General features: G+C 35.6%; 1 long non-coding RNA gene across 1 annotated transcript; it reads left to right on the plus strand.

Moving 5' to 3' along the window:
• The first annotated feature begins 44 nt into the window (after positions 1-44).
• Positions 45-3268, plus strand: LOC147011885 (uncharacterized). Its single transcript, XR_015051778.1, has 2 exons — positions 45-1446; positions 1544-3268. It is a non-coding gene; the product is annotated as an uncharacterized LOC147011885 (long non-coding RNA).
• Positions 3269-22714: the final 19446 nt, after the last annotated feature.

The raw sequence follows: 22714 nt of genomic DNA on the forward strand, positions 1-22714 counted from the left end.
TTAAATGGCAACCATGTTCAAAGTCAAGGTGACAGTGACGTCATTTGAATGTTTTTCGTCATACCTGTCAAGCTCTTGGGATCTGTGGCATCCATGCTAGTAGGGTAAGAATACTGATTCTGGCTCACTTTTCCCCATGTAAATGAATGGGGGATTTTCAGCGATTCATATTTTTTTTCCCTAAAAATAAATCCCCTTTTTATCCCAAGGTATATTTATTTGTCTCCCCTTTTAACCTGGAGGTTGAACCTCATTGAATTGAACACCTGGGGGTTGAACAGCTCACTCATTGAACCTATAAAGATTTGTTCATTCTCAAATTCCTTCAATAGTTTAATTTTCTTTGCACAATAATCCCCATCTAAAATATTGACAAACAAAACATTTGAATCTTTATATTTTTTAAGATACCCCTTTTGTGCCATTACGAAATGATAAACTTCTCTTAATGCTCTTGTTTGACCACCTCCTGAGCCACAGGTTATTTTTTGTTAAGCCCCGCCCACTTTTCTTTAAGCCCCGCCCACTTTTGTTAAGCCCCGCCCACTTCCCACAAGGTATTCAATAAGCCCCGCCCACTTTTCTTTAAGCCCCGCCCACTTTTGCTAAGCCCCGCCCACTTTTGCTAAGCTCCGCCCACTTTTCATAAGGTATTTTTTCTAAGCCACGCCCACTTTTCCTAAGCCCCACCCACTTTTGCTAAGCTCCGCCCACTTTTCATGAGGTATTTTTTCTAAGCCACGCCCACTTTTCCTAAGCCCCGCCCACTTTTGCTAAGCTCCGCCCACTTTTCATAAGGTGTTTTTTTCTAAGCCACGCCCACTTTTCTTAAGCTCCGCCTACTTTTGCTAAGCCCCGCCCACTCTTACATCATTTCCAGTTCATCTCTGACTCACAAAGAAATCACTAGAAAATTACAGGATGTTATGGTTTTGAAAAATTTCCCAATGAAGGCTTGCCTAGGCTTGCCCAGGGAATTTCCAAAGGAAACCACACCCACCAGTCTTTCTCTATAAAAGCTTCAAACCCAGGCTCCATTTTAAACATTTGTTTTTGCTGGCAATGGTGTTTTGTGTGCTTGTCTCGAACTCTCTGTCTTCTATGGAACTAAACCTTCAAGTTGATGAACTGGATTCAAACCTCTTATCTATTGAGGTAAGATTTTTTATTTTCCTATTTTCAAACTTTGATTGAAGCATACTCATTTAATAATTAAATAACTTAATTAATACATTATTATTTTCTCTCACAGGAAATTGTGTCTGAAATACGAAATGAAAATACTGCTTTTGCTACAACTTGGGGGAAATTGTTGGCTTGGTTGAAGACCTTATGAGCGACCAAGACCTTGAGTGGGATGACTTTGGTGTTCCTTGGAACTCTCTGTCTTGTATGGAACTAAACCTTCAAGTTGATGAACTGGATTCAAACCTCTTATCTATTGAGGTAAGATTTTTTATTTTCCTATTTTCAAACTTTGATTGAAGCATACTCATTTAATAATTAAATAACTTAATTAATACATTATTATTTTCTCTCACAGGAAATTGTGTCTGAAATACGAAATGAAAATACTGCTTTTGCTACAACTTGGGGCGAAATTGTTGGCTTGGTTGAAGACCTTATGAGCGACCAAGACCCACAGAACGAGTTCGTCCTTGATGACCCAACCAAAGAGTTATACCTTGGAGACCAGCAAAATCCTGAAAAAGAGTTTTACAGCAATAGTACTCATTGTGAGTTATCAAGACAATACCCACTGAACAAGTTATACCTTGATGAGCCAGAATACAAGTTTTACCTTGGAGACTCACAAATTTTGAAAAAATCAAGAAATGAGTTCTGCCTTGATGGTTTAAATAACTACCTTGGAGACTCAGGAAAAGGGTTCTGCCAAGATGGTTCTAAATATGGGGCCTACCTTGGAGACTCACAAATTTTGAAAAAATCAGTAAATGAGTTCTGCCTTGATGGTTTAAATAACTACCTTGGAGACTCAGGAAAAGGGTTCTGCCAAGATGGTTCTAAATATGGGGCCTACCTTGGAGACTCACAAATTTTGAAAAAATCAGTAAATGAGTTCTGCCTTGATGGTTTAAATAACTACCTTGGAGACTCAGGAAAAGGGTTCTGCCAAGATGGTTCTAAATATGGGTCCTACCTTGGAGACTCACAAATTTTGAAAAAATCAGTAAATGAGTTATCCTTAAGAGACTTTGTAAGTTGGTTTTACTTTGAATACTTGAAATGTGGGTTCTGGATTGATAACTCACAATGTGATACATATCTTGGAAACTCAACGGGAATGTGGTTATACCTTGAAGACTTGGAAAGTTGGGTTTATGTTGGACACTTGAAACTTTTTTGGGGGCTTTTATTTATTTATTTATTTATTTATTATTATTATTATTTTATTTATTTATATTTTGGAGACTTTTGGAGTTGCTATCACTCTTTGGGATCTAAACCTATCGATGTAGTTCTTTGTCGGATGGTGCTTGATGGGAGCAAGATCAAGAAAGTTCTGGGAAGAAAGTGCAGGCTTACTCCCCTTTTTACGTCATCAAACCTGAAAGCCTTAAAAGACAGAATTGGAAGAAGAAAAAAAAAACGTAAAAATATATATATATATAGGTGGAAATCTCATTTTGAAAAAGACATTGTGTTGGGCGAGGATTGAGTTGGGGTTGAGATTTTGAATGTGAGGGTTGGGGTTGAGATTTTGAATGTGAGGGTTGGGACACACACACATACACATCAACAAACAAAAGTTAAGCCTTGACTATTCAGTTGAGGATTCTGTGTTTGGGGTTCACAGATCTAAGAACGTCCCCCTTGACACACATTATATACTGTTATACACCTCGGACTTGGCCCTCGAGTGTCCACAACGGTGTATAGTAGGAGGGAGTGAAGCGCCAACCTATTGCTCCCATTGCACACACACACACACAAACAAAAGTTAAGCCTTGACTATTCAGTTGAGGATTCTGTGTTTGGGGTTCACAGATCTAAGAACGTCCCCCTTGACACACATTATATACTGTTATACACCTCGGACTTGGCCCTCGAGTGTCCACAAAGGTGTATTATCTGCTTAGTTTTGTCTTTTGTAATTCCTGTGAATAAAATGAACCTAAAATCTCTTCCCCTTCAAATCATATATTTTATAAGTCCAAGGAACTGTATCTATTACATCAACAATTTTAAAAAGTTCTTTCGTCCATCGTTCAGTAAAACCCTTTTCAAAATGAGATTTCCACCTATATATTCTTACGATATCACCAACTTTGAACTTAGGTTTTCTGACATTAATCTCTTTTTCATATTTTAATTTTGTAAATGTTTCTGATGGCTTCATATTCGTTGACGTGTGAATCGTGTCATTATACTTATCCACAATATCCTGAATAAAAGATGACCATTGTTGTGAACCGAGTTGTGTGAATTTTTTATATAGTCTCTCTTTTAAGGTACGATTAAAACGTTCAACAACAACTGCCTTCCCTTCATTAAAGGTACTGTATAATGTAATACTGTTATTTTTTAGAAAATTCATAAATGTCTTGTTATAAAACTCTCTACCCTCATCAGTCCACAATTTCTTAGGTTTTCTCTTACTTTTATTAAATATCTGTTGAAAAGCTAACATAAGAGTATTACCTGTTTTGTTTTTTAAAGGGACAACCCACGCATATCTACTCCTCAAATCAATAACGGTTAAAGCATACTTGTACCCCTTATCATTATTGAGTTCAATCAAATCAGCAGACCAGATATAATCAACTTCCTTGGAATAAACTTTCCTTCTCTGAAACTTTGTGAATATTGGTTTATGTAATTCATCAGCTAATTGCTCTTCAGTCTTAATGGCATCATTAGAGCCTATAAGTTTTTTGAATTTCCAAGTCCAAGTTTCAATTTAGCACTAATCATCTTCTTCACGATGAACCTATCAACTTTTTCTCTCAAGGTTGGATTTTGTATCAGAGACAAATTATACAACATTTCTCTATCGGCTTCATGCTTTTCTTCCAATGTTGTGGTATTCCCATAATCAATATCGTGTCTCATGCACACTTCATCAACTCTATTGATTGGTTTACTCCAGGATTTAGGATTGTTTGCCTCATCTAATCTTTTATCCAAGTTTGTGCCTGGACCACAGAAAGAATACCCTGGAAGATGTAATTCCCCTGGTATTCCAGTAGTTGTAAATTTACTTCCTGATAAAAACTTTTGTATATCTCCTCCGAGTTTGTGTTTGGAGATAAATTGATTTTTTTTTGAACCACACACCGAACATATACCTTTTTGTATAACCCTGTTATTTTTACTTTTAATATATGAAATATTTTTAGTATTAGTTTTCTTTTTACATTTGAGACAATAACTCATTTATTTATGAGAAAAATTTCTGCAGAGTGCAAAAACCTTTTTAGTTTCCAACATGCACATTTGAATCTTAATTTTTAAAACATAAAGAATCCTAAGAAATGCCTTCACTCTCTCCTCCATTTATTTAAGGAAAAACTTGAATTAAAATGAATAGCTTGACGATGCTAATAGTTTTGTTGAAAGTATTGCAAATAGACTTGTTAATTCTTTGTATTCCTCCTTGGTGGGTTGAGTTATTTTCTGTAATACCTCTATTCTTTTTTGAATCTCACTGGTTTCCATACTATAATATTTATTTATTCTCTCTCTTTCCTCCCTCTCCTCCCTCTCTCTCTTCTCTTTTTCCTCCTTCTCTTTCTTCTCCCTCTCCTCCCTCTCTCTCTTCTCTCTTTCCTCCTTCTCTCTCTTCTCCTTTTCCTCCTTCTCTTTCTTCTCCCTCTCTCTCTTCTCTCTTTCCTCCTTCTCTCTCTCCTCCTTCTCCTTTTCCTCCTCTTCCCTCTCTTCTTCAACTCCTTCCTCATCCCTTACTATACTTGAATCGTTTACACCCCATAGAATATTATACATATATTCATCAGGATTTCTTGTTATTCCTGTATCCAAAATAATTTTTTTTACAACAGGAAACCAATAAAATTTCTTTTGAATTTCTAAAAGAGCCTTACCTTTTCTTAACCTTATAATTTTTTCATTATTTAACATTCTAATTAAATCTAAAGTTGTCGGTTTATCAACATCAGCATAATGCCAATCTTTTATTGAAAATACCTCATTCTTATGTTGTAGAACATATTTATTAAAATACCGAATACCCTTTTCTTGAAGGTATGCTTGGACACAGAAATGATAATTTTCTTGAAGCCTTCTTGCTGTCATTTATGTATTAGAAATATATGTTAGAATAATATTATGGCACGAAACACCTCCCCATCTTCCCATAGTTAAATCATTTTGTATTTCCTTACTTATTATATATAATCCTGTTTTTTCTGTTTTCATGAGATAAACAAGGGCAAAACCATTATTATATTTACCCTTATTAAATTCTTTTATTTGTTGTTTACTAATCGTGGCTCCACAAAACTCATTCTCGATACCAAGTGGATAATATTCTTCCTTACGAGACTGATTTAATTGTTCCAGATCTTCGAGGTTAATTTTAAATGACCAATTATACCCTAAATCATTCATATCATACCCCCATTGTTCTATTCTCATACAAACGATACGCCCTTCTTTATAAAAATTTATTTTAATTCGAACTGTGAATTCTGTATGACCTGGAGATAATATCAACACTTCTGTATCTTTAGAATACACAGCCGTTTTATTTAAGTATATATATATTGTGATAAATCGCTTAATCTCACCAAGTCATTCGCGTCAGTCGGGCTTGGATAATTTTTTAATTTATAAGCATTTTTCATGTTAATATTTTTGTTTATATTATATTTATGTCGTTCAGCCTGTGCCTTTGTGTAATAATTTGATAAATCAATATCCAGTTCTTGAGATACACCAAAGATAGAACCATCTTTACCAACATAAGTCATTTATATTAGATTAAAAATAATATCATAAAATTTTTTATTTTTGTTGAGTTGAAATAACACATATAGACATAATTGACCACAACACTTGGAATTTAATTCTTGGACTTGAAATGTTTGATAAACACCATTCTGTAAGAATTTTATGACTTCAACAGGTGGTGGAAGACCAAAACTATCAAAATAATATTTGTCTTGACGATTAAAAATACAAACCCAATGAGAACCGTTCCCATCATTATCTTCTAAGTTCATAATAATATTCTTTGTATGTTTCGACACATTTGTTAATTCATCTCTCATACAAATAACCACATTATGAATTTTTAATTTCTTACAATATTTGGCAAGTTGTAAATTTGATGTTGTATTCTTTCCAAATTCTTTCAACCACTCATCAATGCTCATTTATTTATTAGAAAGATATAATCCATTACCTCTTTTCGTTAATTTTACACCTGCTTGTGCTATAGAAGAAAGCATATCTCCAACTAACAATCTCGCTTTATCAGGCAGACCTTCAAGTTTTTCAGCAAAATCTACAATTACACCACTTCCACTAATTTGTTTCTCCAACTCTTTGTTATGTCTTTCCAATTCTTTTTGAGCCTGGAGTTGAGCCTTCCTTTCGTTGGCAGTTTTGACCGCTGTTGAAATACCACCCGTCAATGCTCCAACCGCACTTAAACCAGCAAATAAAGGAATTAGAAATGGGAGAAATCCTCCACTCGTCTCTCTTATTGAATATTTTTTTAACATTGGTTTTGTCATTTTAATTTTAAGTGAGCCAGTGTCATTCAAGATTTTAACCTGTTCTCTTGTGAGCAAAACATCAATTCTTACTGCTCCTTTTCTCTGAATTGTATTAACGTTAATCGTACAAGGCTTTTGATTTTGAACACAAGATGATAGTTTATGAAGATTGATTTGATTAACATATACCCCAGTTGGTACTTTGCCACTCATTTATTTAACAAAAAATTATGTGAGACTAATCATCACACCATTATCTGTATTAATCTGCAATTCTGTTTCTTCCAAAAGCAAACAATATGTATCAACTTCCTCACTCTCTCCTCTTTCAATGTATAGGGAAGTATCCACTCGATTAGACTTTATAGTTTCTTTTTGAGCGCTCAGGTCAAACGTATAGATTGTATACAAACTTTTAAATGCTGTCATATCCAAAATAGGTTCTTTATTTCCATTACTTTCACACACCTTTTGGTAAGACTTGTATGCTTCAGCAAAATCATTTTTTTCCCAATTAATTTCCAATATATCTCGTGGATAAAATGTTCCATCTAGAGAAACGCGAAGTTGTTTCACCTTAGCATTATCACTCAATGCATTATTCTTATCAGTCGCAGTATCACCATCTGGCTTTTTAAAAATCATCCACAGATATCGTGGCTTTCCTTCCAGAACACCCAAATTCCACGTGTAAGTAGTTTGATTGAGTTTAACGTGTTGACATCTTCTTTTGAGGTATGATACACTGAGTGGTTTCTTTGAGTTAAGTCTTCGATTCAACATCTCTTCTGTTTTAAGATTAGGAGTATATTCACTGATATACCAACTCATCTCCTCAATTACAAATTTATTCTGATCACCAAAAGCATTACCAACACCAAAAAGCAATCTATTTTCATTATCATTCCTTTGTAGTTGAAATCTAATTTTAAGACCATACAGAACTTTATCATAATCACAAAATCCAAATATACCTTTAAGAGGAACTGCCACAGTAAAACTATTTTCTGCTTTTGTATCATCATTATACATTCCTTTCCTTTGAATATATCCAGGGTCTGTGTTTGTTCCCGTTGACATATCAGGAATAAAACCTTCGACAGACCCCTTTCCCATTCTATCACTGAATGTATAGAGTGTAAATTTCATCATTTCAGATACAGCAGAGACATAATCAACCGCTTCAACTTCTTGTGTTCCAATATACAATCGCACACTATCAAACATTTTCCAGAAGAAATCATTTACAAGTGTAGCGTTTGTGTTATTCCCAGCCTTAGTGAATTTAAATTTACACAACAAGAAACTTTCGGAGAGATTCAAATAGGTTTGTTGATTATTTATTTCAAAACTTTTTGTACCATTTGTATTCCAGTCTGTTCCAGTTATTGCATTTACCTTGAAGTAATCTTCTTTTTAGTGGAGTTTGAGATAATAATAGTATCATCCAAATCATAGATACTATCAATTGCTTCCATACTTGTATTTATTTAGGAAAAAAGATGTTAAAACTTTTGAAACCCTGATCCAAGTATTTGAATTATTTTCTGTCGTTCTTGGGGGACAACTGAGTTTTACCTTTCTTAATTTCTTTTATTGCTTGTAATTTATGAGATTCTTTCTGAGCATCTTTTATACTCTTTACAGCACCTGCTACATTTCCCACAGCAGAAGCAGTTGAACCAATTAGGTCTTTATGTTTAAGAATAGTTGAACCAATACCCATGAGAGTATCAATTATCCCATCTCCTCTAAATTGATGTCCGACACCCCTTTGTCTCTTAGGTTTATAGTATCCTCTACCAAGATACATACCTTCACCCTTGTAGTACGGGGAAAGGAACATCCCATCCCCTGTAATTATTTTATATTTTCCCAACTCGTGCTTCCTCACAATAACCATCGTATTTATTTATTGAAAAACTTCACGTAGGTGAATTCTGATGGATATAACTTCTCCATTAAAAGAGATCACACGATTATCTTGGTCGGTTATCCTAAAATTTACTCTGTGTATGGTTTTTCCTGACACAGGTAGATAAACCAAATTTTTAGGCTCCATATTGAATTTATAACCAATTGGGGTTGAGTATGCGCTGAATGAAAATATTGTATTTGTTTTTAATCCATCATTATAAGCACCATCAATCAAATCACAGTGAATTAACACCGAATTTATTCCTGAGGATATTTGAATGACATTATCACTGTAAAACGTCCCATTAGTTTCAATCTTTTTGAGGAGAAACCTAATAACTCTCTAAATGAATTATCAATTGTGAAATCAACCTTGTAGTTATTTTTAACTTTAATCGTTGATTTTGAAGTATGTTTTTGAATGTTTATAATAATATTTTTTGGTTCATCACCCTGTTCTTTCATAAGACGAGCAATTTCGGAAGATATTTGAGAAATCTCGTATGCTCCGGTGAGACTGTTATCGTTTTGTATCCACTTCCCGGATTATAACTAAACTTGTCATTTTTCTCGGTTATATTAAATAAGGTATTATAAGTCTCCATGGACAATAAAGATGCCTCATATTCTTTTGTTGTGTCAAGTTGTAGTGGGTATGGGAATGAAGATGTGTGGTCGCTTGTTGTGAAATTAAAACTCAGGATTGTGCTTCTCATCTTATTTAATATGAGATAAAATGTCTTTATATTGAGATTTATTAATTATTTTCATGTTCATCAACTGGTCTAAAATGGCTGATGCTTCATTAAAACAATTGTTATTTCCAGCCTTCTTACTGCCGAACAACAATAACAGTCTATTAACTAATTGCGATGGGTCATTTGGAAGAAAACTAATACCTGAACCAAGGATACTTAAAGCCTGAATAATGTGTTTCTCCTTCTCATTCTTCCTACTTTTACCAGAAAGAATAACCTTATAATTTAGAGTGTTCAGCAAATCAATATATACTCTATCATCATTATTTTCCATATCCAATGGTTTATCAATATACTTTGATTCATCCCTCACAGTTGAACCTTGTCTTCCATCTTTTGTGAGAAGAAACATTAATCTCGGAGTTAGTTTAACAGGGGATTGAGCAGAACTTAAGAACCTTAATTCATCATTAAATATCAATACCTTTTCTTGAACAAGATGAAATATTGCTGGTTGTTCTGTTGGAATGAGTCCTGCTTTGGTTTTTGAATCCGCTGAATATTCATTGTTTTGAACAGCATTCACAATATAATCAGGGGGTTGATTAATCTCTTCCAGTTGTTGAAATAAACCTTCATCATCATATTCTAATTCTCCTAAATGCTCTAATTCTTCCTCCGTCATTTGACTGAAATATTTTAACATTTGAAGCTTTCTAGGAGTATATTCTACTGTGGGAACTGTGGAAACATCTTTCATTTTTTCTTGGGAAGTTTTTAAAAGTGGTTTAAAAAATTTCTCTTGTTTTTTTTCAAATGCTTCTTCGCCCGTTAGTTTCTGTCTGCGTTTCTTCTTTATGTCTTCCTGTTGTTTTACAACTTTTGAAACCAACTCTTGATGTTCCTTAAATCTTCTTGCTCTTTCTTTTGTATCCATTTATTTATTGTAAAATATCATTTAATGAATTGTAAAGATCAACAGGGAAATTTTCCTTTTCTTCATCATTCAAGTAGATGTGTTCAAATAAATCCTTTTCTTTAAATATTTCATCAAATTCTTTATTAACATTAATGCGAGTTGTAATTTCTTCTTCACTAATCCTTGCATCTCTGCTTTTCATACGTTTGTGTTGAGTTTCTTCATCAACATCAAAACCGAATGATAAAATCTTCACTCCGCTCAGCTATTTAATAATTTGTCTCGTTCCTTCTGGATTAGTTTCTAATATCCCAACACCACCAGATTTTAGTTTCTTTAACTCACTCTTACAATGTGAATATTTTGTTGTACCAAGAGAAACCTCCTCAAATATTTGTCCTTCATTCCTCAATCGCATATGTTCCTCCACTGAAATATAGTGATAATCTTCACCTTTTACTTCTCCAGGTCTTATTGCTCTAGTTGTTGTTGATACAATGCGTATCACGGGGTGTTTTTTAAGTAAATTTACAATATTCTCATTTGTACTACACAAGAACCTTGATTTATGAAAGTTTTTTCCAGAAGCAGATTTACCCACAAGATTTATAATAATAGTTGTCATTTATATATGTAATTGTTTATAAAACAAAAAATATATCCCTTAATATCTCATCTTGTTTCACAACAATATATTTATATTTTTCAGTCGTGTGCTTCATATAATCCTCAAATTTCTTTTTACTACATAATGTAGAACAATTATCTCTCCAAAAATTATTGATATCTATTGAATTTAACTTGAATAAAATAAAAGTATTAGCATTGTTTCTGATGGAACGACGAGGAAGTTGAAAGTACGATTGACTAAGATAAATACAATTACAAGAAGAATGTCTCCCTCTTGTGTAGTAGCTGTCCATTACCGTTTGGTTTCTCTCATTAACACAATCATCAAAGATAACGAGGTTCTTTTGATTTATCCAAATCTTGGGGAGACGGTATATCATCCGTATTATCACTAAGAATACAAGTTATAAGATTTGATTTCTTTTTACATCTCTGTGTATCACAAAATAGTTGAATTATATCTTCAATGTTATAATCATTTAGGTTTTTTTGACGTTTAAATAAACCTATTATATCTTCTTTTGAAGACCAGCATTAAAACCTTGTGAGAGTAGTTGATACTCTGGTTGAAAACTCGACTTTGTGAAAATTATTAAATTATCATAATCTAAAAAGTTGGGAGTGAGGAGCATTTTTAAAAGTAAGCAGGTTTTTCCACATCCACTTGAACCAACTATGAGACATCTTAATGAATTTGGGAGATTTTTATGGTTGTTAAATTTTATCTTATTTTCCCAAATAGAAATCATTCATTTATATATTTGAAAAACAGGTTATTTAATTTATTATTGGCTTTTTTAGAAACTCTATATTTTATCCTAAGTTCAGGTTTAATTTCAAGATAATCCATTATTTTATTTATACAATATCTTGTGTTGATATTTCCCTGAAAAGTACATCCATGAATAATATACAACAACAATCCTTTGAACATTTCTCTTATACGTTCAGTTTCTTCCCTTGTAAGGAAAGGTGTGTTATCATCCTCATACTTTACATTCATTTCTCTAATCAATCTTGTAAAGTAATTCATTTTTGGTGTAAATCTAAAAGAATTATTTTCCTTTTTATATTTTTTATTATCATTAATTAGAAGATAATCACAGAATATACATTGTTTATAGGCTTTTGACTCTGTGTTTAATCCCTGTCTTTCACACGCAGGACAATTCTCAAATTTGTCATATGGAGAATCAGGAAAGTCTAGCATATTTATAAAGTAAAACTTTACTTAAACTGAAATTCATCTATACTTTCAGTTGTATATTACCATCGATATCGATATACTTTTTTTCATTATCAGATTCAACGACAACATTTTTTATATTAAAGGTAATTTTAAAATTATCGTTAACTACTATTGAACGAAATGTCATTTCACCTGATATATTAACATCCTTTATTTCATCAAGATTTACATCTTTAGGGTTGTTGAAAAAAATACAAATTTCTCCTTGCATATTACAGATGGTCTTATCTTTTCTTTCTAAAGCTTCATCCATAAGGTTTTTGTTCTTTGATACTTTTTCTTGTTTCATTGCTTTTTCTAGTTTTGAATATATTACTAGAAGGAGAGGAGAAACTTTTGTTAGAGATACTTTAATTGATGTTCTACCAGGTATACTAAAAGCCCTTCCACTGAAGGAAATTGAAGAACTCATATTATTTACCATAATAGTTTTTATCCAATAGTTGTTATATTTATCTTTGTTCAATTTTACATCCTTGACATATTTCTCAGTATCTTTAACAGATGAAGAGATTGATTGAAACTTGTCTTTTGTGTCTTGAAACATTGTATTTATTAAGTGAAAAAGTTGGAGGATAAAATGTTTTTAAGCACAGATTCACCTATAAATTAAACGAAATTTTCATCAAGAAAATTTTAGTTTAAGCAAAGTTTTATTCTATAAATATGGTGAATACAACGTACTGCGATGTTTGTAATCACGAATATAAACATTATAGAAAACACCTCCGAACCAACAAACACACATTTAATCTATTTCATCAAATATCTCCTCTTGAGTTGGAAAGAAAACATTGTGATATCTGTTCAAAGGATGTTTTGAAGAGTAGTTATAATCAACATCTTCAATCACAAAAACACAAGAAAAATGAGTTTAAAGTAAAGGGAGACTATTATATTAAAAACACTGATGAGGCATTTAAAGGGCATATAAAAATAAGGATTTTTCAATTTGGAGAACCCAGTCCATCATCAATAGCTGAATCAATTGAAATAGTGAAACCCGATGTTGAAAAGTTTATTAAAAAGACATTAAAAGAAATAAAAACTTTAAAGTTTTATATGGGAGTGAAAATGAATATGAAAAGACAAGATGAAGAACAAACTCCTTATATGAGAACAGATCTTCATTTTATAACATCATTTCAAGATTTTTTGAATAGTGGGGTTTATGAAGAACTATCAAGACAAGAGGAGGATGTTGATAATACAGTGGTAGGAAGTGGATTCAATATTAAAAAAATCATCTTTTTAGATATACACATTCTAAAATCAAACCCTCTTAAAGCTTCTTCTTATATTGAATTACCAAAAGAAATAAAACTAAAGAAGGCAGTTGTTAATATTAAGAACAATGATAATAAATGTTTTCTCTGGTCTGTTCTTGCTCACTTACATCCACCAAAATGTAATTCAGAAAGAGTAAAACAATATATGAAATATGAGAATACCTTGGACATTAAAGATTTTAAATTCCCAATGCCATTAACAGATATTCCTAAATTTGAGAAAAAGAATAATCTTTCTATTAATGTATATGGATTAACGGATACAAACAAAGTTCAAATATTAAAAATTTCAAACAACTATAAAAATGAAGAAACACACATTGACCTTTTATATTTTAGTGTTGGAAAGAATTCACATTACACATACATCAATAATTTATCAAGATTAATCTCTTCTCAGGTATTCAGAACAGCAAACAAAATATATCCTTGTAAGCGATGTCTTAATTCATTTCATACAAAAGAACGATTAGAACAACATTCAAAATATTGTAGTAATCATAAATCAGCTGTAATTACAATGCCTAAACCTGGTGAAAAGATTTATTTTGAAGATTATAATAAATCTATCATGCACCCATTTGTGATATACGCTGATTTTGAATGTATCCTTAAAAAGATAAATACTGCTTCTCCTAATCCAAAAGAACCATATACAAATAAATATCAAAAACATATTCCTTGTGGTTTCTGTTATTATATCAAATCATCTGTTGGAGAAAAGTATAACAAACTTGAACATTATCGTGGAAAAAATGCTTCACAAGAGTTTGTAAAACGATTAGAAAAGGATTGTATAAGACTCACTAAATTAATGAAAGAAACAAATGAACCGATGAAATTAACCAAAGAAGAAAAATTAGAATTTAGAATGAACAATATCTGCCATATTTGTGAGGGGGAAATTAAGGAGTCTAAAGTTAGAGACCATTGTCATCTTACTGGTAAATATAGAGGTCCCGCTCATTCCTGTTGTAATCTTAATTATAAATTACCTTCTTTTATTCCAGTCTTTCTTCACAACAGCGCCAACTATGATACACATCTATTTATAAATGAACTTTCAAAAACACCAGGGAATATTTCTGCTATAACAAACACAAGTCAAAAGTATATTTCATTTTCAAAAATGATATTCACAAAACCTTTAACTCGTATTAGGTTTTTAGATTCTTACAAGTTTATGGGAACACCACTAGCCTACCTCGCATCAAATCTAAGCTCCATGGACTCTTTTCCAAATCTTAATTCATTCTTTCCAAAAGAGGAAATTCTCACTAAAGAGGAAATTCAGATTAAAGAGAGAATTCAAAGTAAAGAGGAAACTGTAATTAATGAAGAAATTCTAACTGAAGATGAAATTCTAATTATAAAGAAAATTCGAACTAAAGAGGAAATTCTGATTAAAGATGAAATTCTGATTAAAGAAGGAATTCTTACGAGAGAGGAAATTCAAACAAGGAATGAAATTCAAAGTAAAGAGAAAATTCTTACAAGTAAGGGAATTTATCCTTATGATTATATGGATTCATTTATGAGATTTAAAGAAACACAACTTCCATCAAAAGAAAGTTTCTATAATAACCTTTATGAAGAAGAGATAAGTGATAAGGAATATAAACACGCACAAGAAATATGGAAATTATTTAAGATAAAGAACCTTGGAGAATATCATGATTTATATCTAAAAACAGATGTTTTATTGTTAGCTGATGTGTTTGAAGCTTTTAGATCACTCTGTCATAATAAAAATTGTTATGGATTAGATCCTGCCCACAGCTCCTGGTTTAGCTTGGAGTGCAATGTTGAAAATGACAAAACAAGATATAGATTTAATCAGTGATGTGGATATGCTTTTGATGATTGAGAAGTCCAAGAGAGGTGGAATATCACAAGTATGTTCAAAAAGATATGCTAAAGCAAATAATAAATATCTTCCAAATTATGATAGTGAAAAAGATAGTAATTATTTGATGTATTTTGATGCTAATAATTTGTATGGATGGGCAATGTCTCAATCTCTGCCTTATGGTAAATTAGAGTGGGTGGAAGAAAAGGATTATGAAAAGGCTTTGATGAATATTGTTATTTCTTCTCAAGAGGAATTGAATGACGAAGAAGAAGGTTATTATTTTGAAGTTGATTTGAGGTACCCGAGTGATCTTCATAATAAGCATAAAGATCTTCCTTTTGCATGTGAGAAAGAAACTCCAAAGAAAGAATGGTTAAGTGATTATCATAAAAGTTTTAATATTAAAGGTAAATCAACAGAAAAGTTATTAACAACATTCTATGATAAAGAGGGATATGTTTTGCATCAGAGAAGCTTAAAACAGTTTTTGAGAGAAGGATTGAGAGTAGCTAAAATTCATAGAGTTTTAAAATTTAAACAAAGTCCTTGGGTGAAAAAGTATATTCAATTCAATACAGATATGAGAGCAAATACAAAAGTAAAATTTGAAGGGGACTTTTATAAATTAATGAATAATGCTGTATTTGGAAAGACTATGGAAAATGTTAGAAACAGGCAAAACATTAGATTCGCAACATCTTGGAAAGAAGCTTCGAGATTAATAAATAAACCAAGTTTTGAGAGAGAAGAGGTTTTTTCAGAGAACTTTTCTGCAATTCATATGAAAAAGGAAAGTATTGTAATGGATAAACCAATTTATATTGGAACAGCAGTTCTTGATTTATCAAAGATATTGATGTATGATTATTTGTATAATGACTTAAAGAAAGAGTATGGTGAAAATGTTTCATTGTTGTATATGGATACTGATAGTTTTATCCTAGATATAAAAACTGATGATGTTTATGAAGATATGAAGAAAAATATTGGAGTATATGATACAAGTAATTTCAGCAAGAAGAGTGAGTTATTTTCCAAAAAGAATGAAAAGGTTATTGGTAAGTTTAAGGATGAGTTGGGTGGAAAAGTAATGAGTGAGTTTATTGGATTGAGAGCAAAGGCATATGCTTATAAGTATGGTGAACAGATTGATAAGAGGTTAAAGGGAATAAAGAAATATGTAATAAAGAAATCAATAACTTTTAGAAATTATTATAATTGTTTGATGAATAAGAAAGAAGAATATAGGAAAATGAATACAATAAGAAGTTATAAACATAACATATATAGTGAAGAAGTAAATAAAAAGGCATTAGGAGCCTTTGATGATAAGAGATTTATTTTAGATAATGGAATAGATTGTGTTCCATATGGATATTGTATGATAGAGTGTATAAAATAGATTATGTTTTAACGATGGGAAAATGGGTTAGTGTTTTTTACGGGCTACCGCTGGTTTTTTCACAATATATAAATGGTTAAACCAAGTATTAATCAAACTAAAGAGTGGAGAAAATCTCAGTCTTGGTATATAAATGGAAAACATAATGAATGTGAAAAATATCAAATAAGTCTTATTGAAAAAATAACTAAAACAAAGGTAAATAAAACAAATAAGCGAATTAATTTAAAAACTAGTAAGTTAGAGGATGTAAAGAAAAAAATGAATATCCTTGAATGGACTGAAAACTTTGATGGTTATCAATTGAACAATGAAAAAACAATTTACTATAATCTCAAAATGATATGTGGCTCAGGAGGTGGTCAGATGAGAGCATTAAGAGAAGTTTATCATTTCGTAATGGCACAAATGGGGTATCTTAAAAAATATAAAGATTCAAATGTTTTGTTTGTCAATATTTTAGATGGGGATTATTGTGCAAAGAAAATTAAACTATTGAAGGAATTTGAGAATGAACAAATCTTTATAGGTTCAATGAGTGAGCTGTTCAACCCCCAGGTGTTCAATTCAATGAGGTTCAACCTCCAGGTTAAAAGGGGAGACAAATAAATATACCTTGGGATAAAAAGGGGATTTATTTTTAGGGAAAAAAAATATGAATCGCTGAAAATCCCCCATTCATTTACATGGGGAAAAGTGAGCCAGAATCAGTATTCTTACCCTACTCATGCTGAACTTCTCAAGGTTGGTGGAAATGCTGCACTCGTGTCACTGCATGCATTTCTGTGCTCTGCTTGGAACACAGACATCATCCCAAATGACTGAAGAGGGGCCTTGTCCCTCTCTGGAAAGGGAAGGGTGATCGCCAAGACTGCAACAACTACCGAGGGGTGATGCTGCTCTCAGTGCCGGGCAAGGTCTTTGCTCGGATAATTCTTGATTGGGTTCACCACCATCTGCTTGAGCACCAGCATCCAGAGCAGTCAAGCTTCACACCAAAGAGGTCAACGATTGACCATACCCTTAACCTTCAGGTCTTCACTGAACGCAGATGAGAGTTTCGGCAGGGGCTGTTTGCAGCCCATATTGATCTCTGTGAAGCGTTTGATTCAGTGAATCGGGATGCCCTCTGGGGGATTCTTGGTCTTCGTGGGGTGCCACCAAAACTGATCGATCTGATGTCTGAACTCTACTCTGGTACTGAGAGTGCTGTGAAGTGTGGTGGTACCATCTCTGACTTATTTCCAGTTGTTACTGGAGTTCATCAGGGGTGTGTACTGGCCCCCACACTTTTCAGCACTTGTATGGACTGGATTCTAGGGAGGATGTCGGTGAGATCAACCTGCAGTGCATTATTTGGGAATGCCAAGATCTCTGACCTTGATTTCGCAGATGATGCAGTCATCTTCGCGCAGACTCTGGATATCCTTTGTGGGCCCTCGAGGTAATGAATGCATAGTGGGAGCTGCTGGGATTATGGGTTTCATGGGTCAAAACTAATATCCAGGCCTTCAATGACATATTGGATGCTGCTATCTTGTCTGTACCTGTTTGTGGTGATGATTTTGAGGTCACGGAGAGATTCACTTTCCTTGGCAGTGATATTCCTGTCTCTGCTGGCTGTGAGCCAGAGGTCAATAGACGTCTGGGACGGGCCTGGGGAGTCATGGATTCACTGTATCATGGGGTGTGGCGCTGGCGGTACCTGTGCAGGAGGATGAAACTCCAAGTCTTTAGATCCTTGATGCTTCCAGTCTTGCTCTACGGATATGAGACTTGGACTCTAACCAGGAATCTGAGATGGACACTTAAGTCCTTTGGTACCAGGTCTCTTCGGAGAATCCTTGACTGTCGCTGGTCGGACTTTGTGCCCAACGTGTGGTTGCTGAAAGAGACTCAAATGAGATTTATTACCTGCATAGTTCGTGAGCGTCAGCTGCGGCTGTATGGACATGTGACTCATTTTCCTGACGCTCATCCTGCTCACCAGATTCTCTCGGCGAGGGAGCCTCTTGATTGGAGGCAAGGGAGCCGTCTGGCCATCCCCTGGCCAATGAGCCGACCATGTGCCCCATGGTTGCAGCAGGTTGATCAGCATCTCAAGAAGATGGGGATGGGCCAGGCATCTGCCTGGGGGATGGCCAGACGGAGGCCCTTAGAGTACCGGTGGAAAGTGGATGCAGCGACGCGCTGCTCCAGCACATGCTCCCAAATCTGACCTGACGCCTTCTTATTTGTTTGTTTGTGAACAGAATATGTTAAAACGTTGTGGACAGATTATGACAAAACTTGGTGGATGAGTTCGGTAGGTCAGTTGACAAGAACAAGCCGATTAGATTTTGGAGGTCTGGATGTAGATCTAGCCAATCAGTGGGATGTAAAACGTCAACTGCACAGCCTTGCAGAGCTATGTGCTTCACCGAGTGCCATTCTAGTTTACTACCTGCGACATGTCACAGGTCTAGAAGTGCTCCACATTTTCACAGTTGGTTTTGGTGTTGGTGGGATTCGTGTTGGGGTTTATTTTTGAAATGTGCACCCACTTGTCGGACAGCTTACCTGACTAGACCCACATCTGTCGCTTACCTCCACCCATCATGGGCACCCAAACAAAATGATATGTGACCACCATCTTGGTTTTCTGGTGGACCTAACACATTAGGCCTGTCGGCCTCTGCTGATTAAACACTGCCCAGTTTTTTGAGTCAGATTTCCATTGGTTTTGTTTGGGTCGAGTGTTAGGATGAGGGACCCTGAAAAATCTCATCATTTGTTGAATAAGAATTATTAGTAAAGTTTAATCAAGCCCATCAGCATGCACATACGTGCCTCTCTAAAGAAAATAACGTTACGTAATTTTTTTGAAAGGCCCCATTTCAAGGGTTAAATTTCAAGGGTGAAACAATCCGTGACTGACGAATCAGCTCGTTCTGATATAACCGTGGTGGAGGCTGACATGGATACCACAAACACCACAGACAGATATAGACGAAATGGCGATCATGCTTCCTTTTCCAGAGATGAACAACAAGGCACCCCTTCTAGTCAGATGGGGATGATGCCTGTGCTCCATTTCCACCAGAGTGCAGCAATTCCATCAGCCTTGAGGTTCAGCATGTATGCCACAAATCCCAGGAGCTTTACCCCTTTCAACCGGTTCACCGCAGCCAGTGTTTCCACAAAGGAAGGTGGTTCACAGTTGATTGGAGAGTCAGCAATAGGGATAGTAACAACCCTGACATCCAACTCAACAGCTGGTGTGTCAGCTTGGGAAAGGCGCTCAAAGTAACTGGCCCAGCGCGCTTTCACTTCAGACGCCTCTGTCAAGAGCTCACCACCCTCCACTCTAAATGCAGTACACCGACAGATGGGCTTGGAGGACCGCAATGCATGGATTCCTGTGTAAGCAGGATGAGAATCACTGGACCACAGGTGATGCTCTTCCCCCTCACAGAATCCTTGCACATAAGCCTCCTTGTCCACCCCCGTTTTTTGTTTTTTTTTTAACCAACGTTATGCCACAGTTCCAGGAACAGGTCAGTTCTGCCATCAAGCTGCCTCTGCACCTCTGGCCAGGCCAATGGTATCCAGTGTACATTGGGAAACAAATTTCCTCCTCGCCTGACAGTGGGCTCCAAGACACCCACAGAAAACATCAAGGATGGTAGTCTTAAAGGTTCGAATGCGCCAGGTTCGCCCTCTTTATCCAATCGTGGGTAACTCTCCGCCAACCGAGTCGTGCGACCAATCAATGGCGCGTACGATGTTCCACGTGACCCATTGACGCACGACCTTGCCTCCAATCAGAGGGTTCCGTGTCGCCATCGGAGCTTTTTCCTCTTCAATGACACTGAGAACGTGTGGAATGATCATCTTTACTATAATTCACGAACCGGTGTTTGTGTATTGTGTGTTTTTCTTTGTTTGTCGCTCTACTCCGACAGTTCTGAGCTGATTAAATCCAGATTTGCTAGATAGGATCAGCCGAGCCTCAGTTAATGTCGAGGGGTGTTTTTATATTTGCTGGTGGTCTTGGGGGGATGGGCGGGGAGGTGAAAATTTTCCATGTAAATGTGTATCGTGTAGCGCCACCTCCAGGTGGGGGAAGGTATTACAAATGTCCACCATTCACAGTACACGAGTACAGTATTCCTGTCCCCACGTTTTCCAGTACAGTGAAGTGTTTTGAATTATCAGCAGTACGTATGTTTTTTTTCTTCATGCACATAACTCGTTTTTTTTTTTTGGCCTCTACCGAGCTGTCAGTTGCCTATACACCGCCCATAGAGTGGACGGTTCGAACCCCTGCCAAATCAGACTAGCTAATTCAAAGATGGCACACGGTAACCAGCAAAATGTACCCACACTATTTGATAAACATTTACTTTTATTTAAATTGATACGTTCTTTGGGACACATTTGCTTCACAAGATTAATGAATATTGGTGTTGGAACGAATTCCAGGTTACCAAGGTTACCGAGGCTCTTGTGGAGCGCTCGCCAAGCGGCTTAAGCGCTCGAGCAAAACGCTCGATCCTTTCGAAGCCGTTGAAAAGGGACGTGTGGCTTGGTAACGGAAAAGTGAACACACCCACAGGTGTTGGCATCTGCGCTGCAGGTACACTTGAAACCGACGAGAAAAATTGTTTATTACTCCGACACATTCCCTGAGGTGATTCAGCGGATGTTGTTCGCCTGAGGTGATTGAACAGATGTTGTCAGTTCTTGCTGTTCTGAGACGATGTGTTGGTCTGTCTCGTTCGTTTGCTTGAATGTGTGTGCGATAACTCGCGAACGTTTTCAGCTATCTTCTTCGTTAGGCTGTCTGTTTTTTTGACTTTTCTGTATATGTCAAAGGTCAATTTGCACGGAACAAATACGACCAAAATTGTTTGCGCTACGTGACGTCAAACTTGACGCAAATTAGTTCGAAAACATCACCTCCAAATTCCGAGCAGATTTAACCATCCGATCGTTATTAAAACAGATTTCTGTTGCGGTTGGGGGATCGTTGACGCATTTCTAAAATGGCGGCAATTCGTTGACGTATAATGTTGTTTCCATGGCAACGAAGTAACCCATGTTTATGTATCGGGGGGGTTTTTTAGGGACAAGAAAAGACGATAACTCGTAAACGCTTCAAGATTCAGGTATTAAATGGCAACCATGTTCAAAGTCAAGGTGACAGTGACGTCATTTGAATGTTTTTCGTCATACCTGTCAAGCTCTTGGGATCTGTGGCATCCATGCTGAACTTCTCAAGGTTGGTGGTAATGCTGCACTCGTGTCACTGCATGCATTTCTGTGCTCTGCTTGGAACACAGACATCATCCCAAATGACTGAAGAGGGGCCTTGTTGTCCCTCTCTGGAAAGGGAAGGGTGATCGCCAAGACTGCAACAACTACCGAGGGGTGATGCTGCTCTCAGTGCCGGGCAAGGTCTTTGCTCGGATAATTCTTGATTGGGTTCACCACCATCTGCTTGAGCACCAGCATCCAGAGCAGTCAAGCTTCACACCAAAGAGGTCAACGATTGACCATACCCTTAACCTTCAGGTCTTCACTGAACGCAGATGAGAGTTTCGGCAGGGGCTGTTTGCAGCCCATATTGATCTCTGTGAAGCGTTTGATTCAGTGAATCGGGATGCCCTCTGGGGGATTCTTGGTCTTCGTGGGGTGCCACCAAAACTGGTCGATCTGATGTCTGAACTCTACTCTGGTACTGAGAGTGCTGTGAAGTGTGGTGGTACCATCTCTGACTTATTTCCAGTTGTTACTGGAGTTCATCAGGGGTGTGTACTGGCCCCCACACTTTTCAGCACTTGTATGGACTGGATTCTAGGGAGGATGTCGGTGAGATCAACCTGCAGTGCATCATTTGGGAATGCCAAGATCTCTGACCTTGATTTCGCAGATGATGCAGTCATCTTCGCGCAGACTCTGGATATCCTTTGTGGGCCCTCGAGGTAATGAATGAATAGTGGGAGCTGCTGGGATTATGGGTTTCATGGGTCAAAACTAATATCCAGGCCTTCAATGACATATTGGATGCTGCTA

Source organism: Eptatretus burgeri, chromosome 15 (genome assembly GCF_056783735.1).
Source record: "Eptatretus burgeri isolate ZD-2024b chromosome 15, Ebu_testis_v1, whole genome shotgun sequence".
NCBI lineage: Eukaryota > Metazoa > Chordata > Myxini > Myxiniformes > Myxinidae > Eptatretus > Eptatretus burgeri.